Source organism: Puma concolor, chromosome C2, assembly GCF_028749965.1.
Source record: "Puma concolor isolate L17-30 chromosome C2, mPumCon1.1.hap2, whole genome shotgun sequence".
Classification (NCBI taxonomy): domain Eukaryota; kingdom Metazoa; phylum Chordata; class Mammalia; order Carnivora; family Felidae; genus Puma; species Puma concolor.
The window spans coordinates 104,746,466-104,760,783 of record NC_141675.1 but is presented as its reverse complement, the minus strand read 5'-3'; positions in this window follow the sequence as shown (position 1 = coordinate 104,760,783).

Genomic DNA, 14,318 nt, shown 5'->3' with positions numbered 1-14,318 from the left:
TTAGAAATGCAAGTCAGATTTAAGACTAGAAATAGAAACTGAGACAATTATATGAAAGCAATTTTTCTCAGACTTGAATAATACATAACTCTCCTTTGGGGTGATAATTCTCTTGTATTCCTAGTATTGGCTTAAGTGTTTTTTAGTACAGAATTACTTGTTTTTTAAGTTACTGTTGACACCTTCCATATGGTATGTCACTTGATCTTCAGTTCATAAAAACATGTCTGCCCTGTCCTTATTTAAAAAAAAAAAATACTTATTTTTGAGAGAGAGAGCATGCAAGCGAGCACTAACGGGGGAGGGGCAGACACAGAATCTGAAGCAGGCTCCAGGCTCTGAGCTGTCAGTACAAAGCCCCACATGGGTCTCAAACTCTTAAACTGTGAGATCATGACCTGAGCCAAAGTCAGATGCTTAACTGACTGAGCCGCCCAGGTGCTCTGTGTAGCAACTTTTTGAAGTGGTCATCCATGAGACTCAGAATATGGGTCACTTTATCACAAAAATGAAAATAAAGTTCCCAATAACTTTTAGATCATGAAGAATACATCCTTGAATCATCTGAGGAGGGGAGGAGGGGGAGGATGAGCCCTTGGGAGTGATGGTCTTAGGCTCTGCTTTCAGGGAAAGCCAGGCTACAACAAAGACTTGGGAAGGTGGCAGGACTGCAGTTCAGGGGTAGTCAAACCAGGAATGAAAGAAGAAAGGCCAACACAGCGATGCATCGTTGATTAGGTCGCCACCTCCAGTGACTGTGTTCCACCTTTGGGGACTTCTCAGAAACATTAGGAAATGTGTTTCAGAACTGTTTACATTTACCATCCTCTCCAGTCCTCTCATGGGCATTACCTCCTTCAGATTTCTGGATTGTGCATGGATGCATGCATGCATGCATGGGAAGCACCTTGAGAGAATTCCTGTGTCTCTCTCACTTGTGCTTCAGAACTTTCTAGGCAGTGGTATAGTCTCAGGTGCTTCAAGCTACATCTGCAGTCAGCTGGTTGAAGTTTTGGTAGAGCTGGTTGCCACAACATGGTTGGAGTAAGAGGTTTACTAAGTGGATTGAAGTCATGCCCAACAGGTGTCCATACAGGCTACTATGTGTAGGGTAAGGGACAACCACATGCTAGTGAAGACTGGATTGGGACTAAGGTCTGGCTCTTTGCCACATAGAAACTGATCTCTGTGACCTTAGGCAAGTCAGTCCTAAGGCACTTGTGTAAAAATTGAAGTTGAGGGGGTTTGGTTTTCATCATACCTCTTTTCAGGGTTAAAATGACTTCATGAAAGCCCCCTCCTTTTCTTCCCTGCCTGCCACTAAATCTTCCTTAATTTGCAAGGCACAAGTCAAATATTATCTTTTCAGGACCATGAATGGCTTTACAAAGGGGGGTCTCATGTTCTCCCCTGAATGCCCACTCTTTCTGGCAGAAGTCTAGCATGTATCACGTTTAGTGTAACTGCATATGCCTTTATTTCTGCTGGACTGCACTGTGTGGGACACAGATGGATTTTTGCCTTGTGCTCATAACACTAGCAAGTTAGCAAAGTGCTGTACTAATGAGTACTAAGCACATTCCCTGGGTAAGTATCTGAAAATACTTGACATAAAGAAGGAGATTAAAGGAGAAAGAAGTTGGGGGTGGGGGCAGCCATGGAACCACATTCTATATTCTTGTGAGCACCTGTTCTTTTGTTACCATAAGCAAAGTAAGTCCATAGCCCTGTTTTCTTTGAAAGAAGAAATTTTCTCCATTTCCACATTCTTCAGCTTGCATTTAGCCATTTTGCAGATTCCTTCCCCTTTTGCCTTGCCTTGCCTTGCCTTGCCTTTCCTTTCCTTCCTTCTTTTTTTTTTTTTTTTTTTTTTTTTTTTTTTTAAGGTTTATTTATTTGAGAGAGAGCACAAGCTGGGGAGGGGAAGAGAGAGGGAGAGAGAATCCCAAGCAGGCCCTGTGGGGGACTCAAGGAGGTGGGGCTCAACTTCATGAACCATGAGGTCATGACCTGAGCCAAAATGGGGAGAGATGAACTCTTAACCGACTAAACCACCCAGGCACCCCCAGATTCCTTCCTCTTTTGAATCTATTCTTACAAGTCCTTCTCAATTTGTAAATAGGAAAAGAATAGTGTTGACAGTGAGAGAAGTTGGCAGGAGAAGGGGAAGAATTTTCCCTGGCCCCAGATGTGATGGATCCAGATCTGGAACACCCACAGCTCCTTTCTCCAGGTCTCCTGTTAGGAGAAAGGCTAGAAAGACAATAGAAGGTAAGGAGAGGATGGTAGAGTGTGAAAAAATACATGTACCTACCAGCATAGAGCCAGGCATTTTATTTCATAAAGGTGTCGTAAAGATTAAGAAATTATTTGTATCCACCACTGCCCCCAACCGCCATTTTACGGGTGAGGAAACTGCTCCTAAACTGGCATATCATCAAAGTCCTGTAACTAGTACATTTCAGAGCTGGAAGTAAAAACCTAGGCCTGCCTCCTGCCAGAACACCTACTGGTACAAGACTCAGGTGCCCCACTATAAAAGCCTGCCACTCTTACGTGGGGCCTTCCCCCTACTCATCTGAATACAAAGGTTGCTGTGCCTGCCAAGAAGGATGCAGGCTCTGTGCCCAAACTTTTCTTCGGCTCTTCAGAAGGACAAATGCCCCTATTTTCCCACATGGGTTGAAAATGGTACCTTTGTACTCACATTAAGCCTTTCATCAGAGGCTCTTACCCTGTGAGATTAAGTTAAAGGTGGCTCACTGAGTGCATTCTCTTGCCTCCCTGCTCTTAGAAGAACCTGGTGTTCAGACTGAGCCCTGGGTGCACACCAAGTGTATTCTGTAGCTCCAGAGACCAAAACGGCAAATGGAGAATCCTCAGATATTACAGAGAGAGCATGGCTTCCTATTACATAGTATGAGAGTAATAGTCTCTTGGAGCCTAAGCATGTGCCCAGGGTAAACACATGTGCTTCCTTAGAGCAGTTAACCTCTCCTTTGACACTCGACTCTTCTTCAGTGGATCCTCCCAGGTGGTTAGTTTTCCCTGCAGAGGCTGCGGGTGCAGAGGAAGCACTTGGTCCCAACTGTGCTCATCCTCTATGTGGTTTTAGGCAAGTCTGTTAACTCCTACTACAGTGTATCTATCTCATGTGCCAGGAGGAGGCAGGCTAGCATTCCAAGAGACTTTCTACTTTCAAGATTCTAATCTGCTTTGGTAGGTGAGCTATTAGATAAATTGAGATGGTGTATCTTATGTCAGGAACTTTCTCTTCTGGAAACCCCAGGGGTGGGGAGGGGGCTTTCCTCTGAAATAACAAAGTGCTGCCAGAGACCACAGGTGATATATTTTTAATATGAGTAATTAAGCCAATTAGGGATTATTAGCCTATGCATATTTTGTGTTAAATCCTTTTTATTAGAATATAATGCAGAATTAGAAGTTTAATTGATATGTGACCTAGTGTTAAGCACTGTTTATGAATCTAAAGATAGTAAGTCTGATCATTCTAAATGTTAAGAGCAGACCTACATAAGCTTATTTTCATGGGAGAAAAGAATCTTGATGCTTGATGGTTTTCTTAATTTTTTTTTATTTATTTTGAGACAAAGCATGCACACAAGTCAGGGGGAGAGAGAGAGAACCCCAAGCAGGTTCCCCACTGTCGGTGTGGAGTCCAATATTGGGCTTGAACTCATGAGCCATGAGATCATGACTTGAGATGAGATTGGATGTTTAACCAACTGAGCCGCCCAGGTGCCCTGGCTTTTCTTAATATTTTAAAAGGACATATAGTAAACATGAGTAAAAGTATATGTGGTAATTTTCTTAAGGTTTCTTGTTTGTTTTTAAACTAGAATGCTATACCTTGCATTTTCTTTTCTTTTGATTTTCAAATATGTATCTGTCCTTTAAAACTTACCTCCACTCAGAAGCTTGATTTATTTGTGTGGTTTGTATGCGGTTGATGTTTATTTGGGTAATCTGAGGTAGCAGAAGAGGAATATATTTAATCATCTAACCTTTACAATAAGGAACATTTGAAATGTCAGCATTTTATTTCAGGAACAGGTGAGCTATTGCACTATGAGGCTTTTATTTATTTATTTACACCATGTGTCTTTCTGGAAAGGAATTTGAAATAGCTTAGAACAGCTTATAATAAGGGTAAAATAGTAAGAAAAAAATATGAAAGATGAAACAGAGTAAATATTCCAACCAGAAGAGTCAACATAGCTGCCATGATGGAATATAAGCCTGTGTCTCAGATTCTTGGAAGCAGGAAAAGGCAAGAAACAAATTACATACTTCTTAATATTCAAAAGCAGGGATCAAGTTCTTCTGGTTCAAAACTCAGATCTCTAATAGAGTACATTATATAAAGGACATTGGTTTAATCCATTCAACAAATACCTAAGTACTTACTATGTAGTCAGATCTGGGTCAGGTGTTGGAGGCAAAGCTATGTAGGTATGAGTGCTCTTCTCACGAAGCTGTGTCTATGGGTACGATACAGATCAAACCTATTTGTAACAAATTACACTTTTCTTTTATGTAGTTTAATGAAAGTAGCAATTCCTAAGCTCCTAAATTAGCTTAATTTTTTCTCTGACTCCCCAACTGAGACCTGAAAGCTGAGTAGGCGCAAACCCAGTTGAGGGGACAGAAGAAGTGGCTGGATAGGTTGGAGAAATGGCAGAAAGTTGTGTGTCTGGAGGAGGCGGTACAGACAGGAGAGGCCAGGAGAGGCAGGTGATGACAAGGTAAGCTTTATTTTATCAAAGTAAAAAATGTGGGTCTAAGTAGACAGCGTTTATTTTTCATTTTTATTTATTTTGAGAGAGAGCATGTGCATGCAAACGCAGGGAAAGGGCAGAGAGAGAGAGAGGGAGAGCCAGAATCCCAAGCAGGCCACACTGTTAGTGCACAGCCTGACGTGGGGCACAAACCCAGCACCCACAAGATCATGACCTGAGCTGAAGCCTAGAGTTGGATGCTCAACCAACTGAGCCACTCTGGAGCTCACAAGTGGGGGAGAAATATTTATTTCTTGAGAAATATTGGCCTTTATTTTAAAATTACTATGCTCAAGAAATTACATGCTTTGTCTTACTTTTTTCAAGTAAAACTTGACAATCCTTTGTCAGTTCCCAAGAAAACTTTAAAAAAATTTTTTTAACTGGTCCATGAAACCCCAAAACCTGGGAAACATTGGTCTACATCGGACCCTTCAACATGTCTCGGAGACATGAGAAGAGTAAAAATTTGGAGTTGAAGCATAGTGTAGTGGCAGGATTTCCTCATGGGAGTGAGGAACACATAAACCATGGCTACCCTGGACAGTTACTCGGACTGAACAGTGTACTGAGCACCTAGCTCATGAAATAAGTGGAAAATGAAATCTGATCCTCATTCCTCTTACTGAATAATGTATCCTGGTACAGGGCAGTGTCTTCTTGGAAGAAGGGAGGCTTTTTTTAGGAAGACACTGGCCAGTGGTAACACATATTGTCTTCCAGTGATCTAGCTTGATCCAAAGATAGAATTTAAACCTGTAGGAGTAGATACATGGCATGAAGCTAGAATACCTGTTACGCTTTTTCTGCCAGGTATATTTTTTAATGTGTACAACTGTTCTTCATTACCCTCTAGTAGGGGTCTAAAGTGCTAGCTGTTGATGATTAAAGATGGATCTATGTGTTTTAGAAATTAAGTTGGCAAGTGGAAGCATGAGTAGCAGTGAGGGAAGAAGAAAATATTGTGTCCTAGTCATTGAGTTAGATACTTTAGTAATTTTACATGATTGTACGTAAGTTTGCCCATACAATCCTGACGAGTCCTGTCCTTGAGAGGTAGCATATGATCCAAGGAGACTGCTTCTTGAGAAAAGTGGTAGCTTTAACTATTCTCAACTTTTAATTTAGACTTCACTGGAGCAATCTTTTTCTCAAGACCTCACAATAAAAGTAGAGATGGTTCTAGTCAAAAACTTTTCAGAGAGGGTATAGCCAGTTATTATCAACAGCCCTGAAAAGAAAAAAAATCTTAACCAAAAGGTCTACTTTGGCTAACGTGGACTACTAAATATGCCTTCTAGGATGAATTAGCTGAAAAATGCATCCAGGGGTTATAGGGGAAATTGACCTGCTCTATGGAGTGTTTTTTTTTTTAATATTTAATAATTGACCAATTATGTTGGAGACTGTGCAGAAAACATGGACTTAGTTAATGTTTAGTAATTCTTGGAAATAAGCAATTGCCAAAATTATTTTTTTCCAACATCTTTTTCTTTATATTATATCAATTCATTTTCATTGTAGAAAAATTAGAAAATACCGATTAAAAAAATCATAACTTTATCCTGTAAAGAAACAGTGGTAACATCTTAATCATGCTCTCAAATATTTTCTACCCACATATAGTTTGTGTATGTATATTTTTACCTAAGGTGTCAGTTGTGGTGACCCTGCCTTTTACAGCCTACCTCAGATCAGCTGGTACCCCTCCTACCACTCCCCAAGTTAAGTGGGAAGTTTAGTGCATGACTAAGATTTCTGAAATTGCTCAGGGACTTTGTCAACCTTGATTATCATTTCTTTATTTTGTAGATGCTTCCCTAGGTTTACTTGGCCTGCAGCTGTTTTTCCTCATTCTTTCCAAAACACACAGAATATTACAGGGCAGCATCAAGTCCCTTTGGCATCTGAACACCTTGTTACTTCACTCTTTCTCTGTTCCTTACCTAGTTTGTTCTTTATGTCTTCGCACACCCCAAATTGCTGTTTATTATTTCTTATTCACAGTGGCTTAGGAAAAGGCCTCGATAAGGTGGTTGCATAGGGGATTTAGAGCCTCAGGGCCTGGGTAGGAAAGTGGCAAAATCCCTAAAGGAATTGTAGTGGTGCATAGTAAAATACTAAAAAAAAAAAAAAAAAAAAAAATCCACCATAGACTGTATTTGACTTTAAAACAAAGAATGGGGCCATGCTACTGAACACACCCCCTCCCCCGCTTAACTATATTGTTAAGAATAGATTTCAGCAAATTTGGACACTTAACAACCATCAGATTCTTTTTCTGTTATCTGTTGATGATAATTAGATTATCAGTGAGGGTACTCAAACTCTCTTGTAGGTGATTTGCAGTCTGAATTCTGCCATGCATACTATAGCAGCCATGAAAATACTCAGGTCTCCTGCTGTGGGGAGCATAACTGACTGCTAGTGCCAGCTGCTGCACCTCTGGACGCACAGCCTCATTCACCCTGACATCCTGCTGCCTATGGCTACTTCCAGCCAGTCACTGAGCACGGCTAGGAGTATTAATGCAAGTCCTTGGCTGCAACATGAGTGACTCCTGGATGAGTGACTTTAGTATAGGAACTCCCTATCAAATTGGCTAAAAGTTTCTTGGAACCCCATTGTAAACCAAAACCCTTCCCACCTAATCTTTCTCTCTCCTTCCTTGGCTCCTTCATAAATGTCAGAACTTCCTCATGGCCTCGAGGTCCTCCCTGCCTTCATCAGCCCTCTTCTTTCCTTCATGGATATGTCCCCCAATAAATCCGCAATAATCCTGTCTTGGCATCTGCTTCTCCAAAGTACCCCAAATATTCTGTTTAGTAAGCGACCATTAAGAGTCCTAAAACCTGTTCATGCAAGTTTGGGGAAGTACCAGAGTACTTGTCTCATAGGTACTCAAAGTTCCTTGCATGACAGGTTTACTTAGGGGGAGACCCTGAAGTATTCTTGTGTTAACTGCTCTTGTAGGTATAAGCTTCTATTATACCCCCGTTCGTGCAAGAGCAGACGTGTCTGTAGTTTTCACCACTGAAAATCTATTTTGAGCACCTCTGACGCTAGTTAGCAAATCCTCCAATGCTGCTGGAGCTAGTTGTTATCATTGAAGCCCTTGCCGGTGTTGCTTCTACAGCAGGTCACCTGAAGGACACACACTGCACAGGGTTCTTCAAATATTAACTAGCCACCCCTGGAGGTAGATTAAATCAGTGCATACACACACATCCTATGGTCTATGCCTAAGTATTTTAAAGTAAATTACAGAGTAATGTGAACTTTACCCATGTCGGCAAATGCACCATATCAAATGACTGCATAATTGTCAATGGCATGAATATCCCAGTTATTTTAATCAATTCTACAAGAGTGGGCATTTTGGGCTCCTAATTTTTAACTGTTAGTGTCTGATTTAGCAAAGCCTTTCAGTGTACTTTGGGCATTGTTCAACTTTTCACAGACTAATTTTTAGAGGTGGAAAAAAGCATGCCCAATTTTAAGATTTTTTGATATTCATTGCCAAAAAGTCACCCAGGAAGTCTGTTTTAATTTACAGTCCAACCATTACTATATGAGTAGGCTTCTTTTTCCCTTATTTTCTGCATGTGAAGTTATGTGAAAAGTGTAAATTTTTAATTAAAAAACCAACAATTTAAAAAAACCTTTAAATCCTTCACTCTAGTTATAAAATAGAACTAAAACTCTCCTGTGTTTGTTGCTTCTCAACATTCCTCTCCATGCCTTCCCTCCCATAGGGTGGCAAATACAAAGCTAGTTGTGTGAGCAGTTCCAGGACAAGATAAACCCAATAGTTGCTGGGTCTTAGGCTTCTGCTTCCTGGGAGTTTACAAGAGGACCTTCTGGTGTATTCAGTGGGGGAGGCCATGCATGTGTTCTAGGAAATCTGAGCTCACTACACTCTGTGAATTTGGAAGGATTGTAGTGTAAAACAGATAGCAAACACGAGCAGTGGGAGTGAAGTGGACTGCCCTGGGTTTCTTGCTTCGAAGCTCACCATGGCCTTGTTCCAGCTTTCAGAACTAAATTGAAGCAGAATACTTTGGTGGGGTGAAATAAATGTCCACATCCATTTTAGGCAGCAAAACCTGGAGGAAAGAACAGAACATTTATGAGCAAATTGTCAAGATCACCACATTCTGATATGGGCCAGGCTCTCCAGGGCATTCATCTAGGTATTTAAAAAAAAAAAAAAAAAAAAGACTAAACCAAAGCAGTGGGGCTCATGGTCCTATGTCCTGCAGCATGTCTGTCTAGACTTGCATTACTCTAGTCTGGTCAAATTTCCAGCTAGCATCTCAGGATGCCTGTTTGCTATCCTCCTAGGAATCCCTTCATCCTATTTGGAGCTCATGCTGCCTGTATCCTGCCTTCCTTTTTCTTGGTTTATACTTTTATTTTGGTGGAACACATTTCTAGCAGCTTCTTGAGAAAGAGGATGGGGATTACATTGTGTGTGTGTGCGTGTGGGTGTGTGTGTATGCCTGTGAATGTCTGAAAATGTCATTCTCCCCCCACAAAGTTTGGTAGTTTAACAATAATTATAGGTTACAAGTCATTTTCCTTTACATTTCTGTGTATTAGTTCATTATCTTTTTGCTTACAGTAATGTTGCTGCAAAATCTGAAGCCATTGTGATTCCTGATCCTTTCTGATCTGCTTTTTCTTCCTGGAAGTTGATAGAATCTTCTTTTCTGCCGGTGATTTGAAATTTCAAATGACTTTATGTAGCTATTTCCATTTACTACTTCTATTCAGAAAACTTTTTTCCCAGTAATAGCAGTTGGAGTCCTATTTTTCTGGGAAATTTTCTTGAACAATTTTGTTTTATGCTCTGTTTCCTCTTTTCTTTTTTTCCTAGATTTTCTGGGGCTGACATCCAATTTTTTTTTATCTCTTTTTCTCCTATTTTCTGCCTCTTTGTACTTTTGCTCTACTTTCTAGGAGACTTCCACGACTTTATCTTCTAATCCTCTAATGACTACACTTCTGTTATGTTCTCAATTCCAAGATCTTTTCTGTTTTCTTAAATTTTTATGGCATCCTGCTCTTCTTATATGGATGCAGCATTTTCTTATTTCTCTCAGGATGATGATGATTTCATTTCATTTGATTGTGTTGATTTCCTTCTCCAACTCCTACGTTCTTTAGCTACTCCAAGATGCCTTTTTGTGAAGGAAATTAGTTTTTTTTTTTTAATTTTTAATTTCTGTCTTCCATCATAGGAGCTCTCCTCAGATATTTGATAATATCTGAGTATCTGCTTAATATTTAGTATGGGGGATCTAGAAAGCTCTTTAGAAGCTCTGAGAGCTTAAAGTATGGGCCATGCTAATCAACTGAATTCACTAGAGTGTGATCAAGATTGGTGGTGGGGGAAGATCTTTTACTCAGCTTTAGGTGTACATTTTTTAAAAAATTTTTAGTGCTTGTTTATTTTTGAGAGATAGAGACAGAGAGTGTGAGCATGGGAGGGGCAGAGAGAGAAGGAGACAGAGAATCTCAAGCAGGCTCTGAGCTGTCAGCACAGAGCCCAATGTGAAGCTCAAACTCACGAACTGCGAGATCATTACCTGAACTGAAGCCAGATGCTTAGAAGACTGAGCCACCCAGGTGCCCCAACGTTAGGTGTACATTTAATCACTTACTCCTGACTTTTACCCTAACTCTAATGAATGCCAGGATCATAGGTCCAGACATCTCACTTTTAGTTTCTCCAGAGAACAAGCTTCTAGATTTTCCTCAGAATTGGGAGGGGCAGTTGCTCAGCAAAATGGAGTAAGAGAAGAAATCTGCAAGGTTTAACTTCTTAAATAGTATAATAGAGTCTGAGTCCATTTTTAAGAATCTTTGACAGCTGAGAGCTGTCAAGCCCCAGTTTAGTCCTTCCCCACTGCCTTCTATTTAGGCAAGCTGATAAGAAATCCATGGCACTGCTTCCTTTGGCACTGGAGAGGAGTTCAAACAATTCTGGGAATGAATTCTTCTGTAGCTCCACCCCCTAACCATGATAAAAAACCGGGGCCACTTGCCCTCACTCTCAAGACACTCAAGCCAGTTCTAGACCATTTTGGGTACTGTACTGTTCTGCCCAGAAAGTTTCATGATCTAATACAATTTTTTCTACCTCTTAATGTGTGCATGGTGTCATCATCTGGACATCTTCTGTTCACTGGGTGTCTTAGACTGCTTGGGCTGCTGTAACAAATTGCCGTAGACTGGGTGATCTAAACAAACACACAAACAAACCAACAAAAGCAGTTATTTCTCATAGTTCTGGAGGCTGGGAAATCTAAGATAAGGTCCTGGCAGATTCTGTGTCTGGTGAAGGCACTCTTTCTGGTTTGCAGAAGGCCATTTTCTTATTGTACCCTCATACGGTGGAAAGTAGAAAGGGAGAAGTATGCTTTTTCCTTATGAAGGCACTAATCCTATCCTGAGGGTCCCATCTCCCAATACCTTACATTGGGTATTAGGGTTTCAGCATATGAAATGGTGGGCATGCAGGTGGATAGAAACATGCAATCTACAACAGAGAGGGCCCAGACCATCCATATTGCATAGCTATAAGAAATAGCTTTCAGAAGCTTTTCTTTTCTTATTCTTCCTTTCATTACCGGTTCCAAAGACAATTCTATGTTTTCTGAGCACTCTGTAGTATAAATTGATTAGCTCTCACATTTCCCCAGTACTAGCTAGAGATTAGTTTTCTTGGGTCTACCAAATCAGTTCATATTTACCCACATTTCTCTAGCTTCCAAAATTTTACTATATTCACCCCCCTCCTGGTTTTCTGATTTGTATCTTTCTCTTTTTAAGAAAATCCTTTTCTAAATTTTTATTGACTTGAGGTAAGAAACAAAATTAAAAAACATGTGTTGAAGTGGCTATCTTAACCCGGAAGTCCTGGGTGGCTCATTTATTCACACCTTGTCAACAATGGTTGTTACCTTTTTATTTATTACTGAATTCCCTAAATATATTCTGCATTTAGTTCTAATCATTCTGGCAACTCAGATTATCCACATTATTGAAATCTGATCTGGTTCACTCTTCATATGACAGTTTACAGTACAATTTCATGATTTATGGCAGATTCTTAAATTCAGCCATTCAGTTTACTCTAAGTTTGCTTCTTCCTATTTTTAGTAGCACTCCATTGTAATGCAAATGGAGGCTTCTACCAATATTCTAGAAACAAGTTGAAATGAAAATGAATTAACTATACCTGTCTCCGTTGCATTTGTGTGAGGGCAATGGAAAGACAATCAATTCATGGGTGTCTGTTTAAAATAAAAGCCACTTTTCTTCCTTTCTAAGTTATGAAAATTTGAGCCATCTTTTGAACAAATTTAGCAATGATTTAAAATTCTTGGTTTTACATGCCAGTTTTAAATTAAAATTTCAAAATGCTGTTGTTAATTTTAAAATAATGATTTGATCAAATAGTAACCCTATTTTTTCAAAATTGATTTATAGGTTGGTAAGATTTCTTTTAATTTTAAAAAAATAATTTGAGGGGCGCCTGGGTGGCGCAGTCGGTTAAGCGTCCGACTTCAGCCAGGTCACGATCTCGCGGTCCGTGAGTTCGAGCCCCTCGTCGGGCTCTGGGCTGATGGCTCAGAGCCTGGAGCCCGTTTCCGATTCTGTGTCTCCCTCTCTCTCTCTCTGCCCCTCCCCCGTTCATGCTCTGTCTCTCTCTGTCCCAAAAATAAATAAACGTTGAAAAAAAAAATTAAAAAAAAAAATCGAGTTAATTTCACAGTAAAAAACATTTGGATGAAAATTAGTCCCTTCTTTCCATAAAGAGCAGAGTCTTAGTCTCCCCTCTAAGAGGCAGGGGGTCAGATTAAATTTATTATGTAGGTTTTGAAAAATGATCTGTGTGAATGCAAGCATGTATATAAGTATCTAAGCTTTTTTTTATTACTAACAAGAGCATACTATTTCTGCTGTTCTGAACTTTATTTAACCATATATTTCTGATGATTATACTATATCAGCACATTTAGATCTCCCTTATACTTTTATTATTTTTTGTGGAAATCAAATAAATACAGGGAAAGGCACAAAATACATATAGTTAAATGAATTAGCACAAAACAAAAGCCCATCAGGTTAGCCAAGCAATAGAACATTCCTAACCCTTCATGTCCCCTCCAAATCACCCCCATCTCTCTTTCCCTCAAAGGAAATCTCTTCTGAACTTTTTTTTTTTAATTTTTTTTTTCAACGTTTATTTATTTTTGGGACAGAGAGAGACAGAGCATGAACGGGGGAGGGGCAGAGAGAGAGAGGGAGACACAGAATCGGAAACGGGCTCCAGGCTCTGAGCCATCAGCCCAGAGCCCGACGCGGGGCTCGAACTCACGGACCGCGAGATCGTGACCTGGCTGAAGTCGGACGCTTAACCGACTGCGCCACCCAGGCGCCCCTCTTCTGAACTTTTATGATCATCCTTTCCCTGCTTTTCTTTAGTTGTACTACTTTAGTGTGTATCCTTAAACCTTATAGTTTAGTTATGCCCATTTAGAATTCTTTGCCTCTGTTAGAATTTCAGACAAGTGGAGTTGTGCAGTATGAATTGTTCTTGTCTGACTTACCCAGTACTTCGATTTGTCCCATCTATTTTATGTTCTATTTTATGTATTTTCCTCCAAATGTCCTTCTTTCTGGCCTTTACTTCAAATTTATTGATCTATTTTTTTTTTGTTTGTTTACTATTCTGGAGGTTACACATTCTTTTGCAGTTCTCCTGGTTAACCACGGATTATGATACACATTGTTGGTTCTTAAAGCCTCATATTAATTGTATTTTACTTTACTTGAATCTTCATGGACAATTCAAGGACCTTAGACTCCTTTTAGTTACTTCAATTCCTTTAGCCACCTCCATACGTTCAAGTCGTTATTATTATATTCTTTAATTCTGTCTGTACTTTTTTAATTGTTTTATTGTTTATTATTTTTGAGAGAGAGAGAGAGAGAGACAGAGACAGAGAGACAGAGAGCAAGCAGGGAAGGAGCAGAGAGAGAGGGAGACACAGAATCAGAAACAGGCTCCAGGATCTGGGCCCTCAGGCCAGAGACTGACACGGGGCTTGAACTCACAGACTGCGAGATCATGACCTGAGCTGTAGTTGGCCACCCAACCGACTGAGCCACCCAGGTACCCCTAATTCTGTCTGTATTTTAAACGTTATCATCATAAGTTCACCTACTTAAGTTTGCCCCATATTCCCCTTTTCATTGCTCGTCATTCCTTCCTGAATCTTAGCTTCTACCTGGTATCATTTTCCTTCTGCCTGCGAAAACTGCCTTTAGTATTTCTTTTAGTGCCGATCTACTGGTTGCAAATTCTATTTGTGTATCTTAAAATTAATTCACTTCATTTTTTATTCTTCATTCTTGAAATATATTTTTGCTAGACTAGTAATTCTAGGTTGGAAGTTATTTTCTTTTAGCACTTTGAAGATATTAATCTCTTTGGACTTCTAGTAA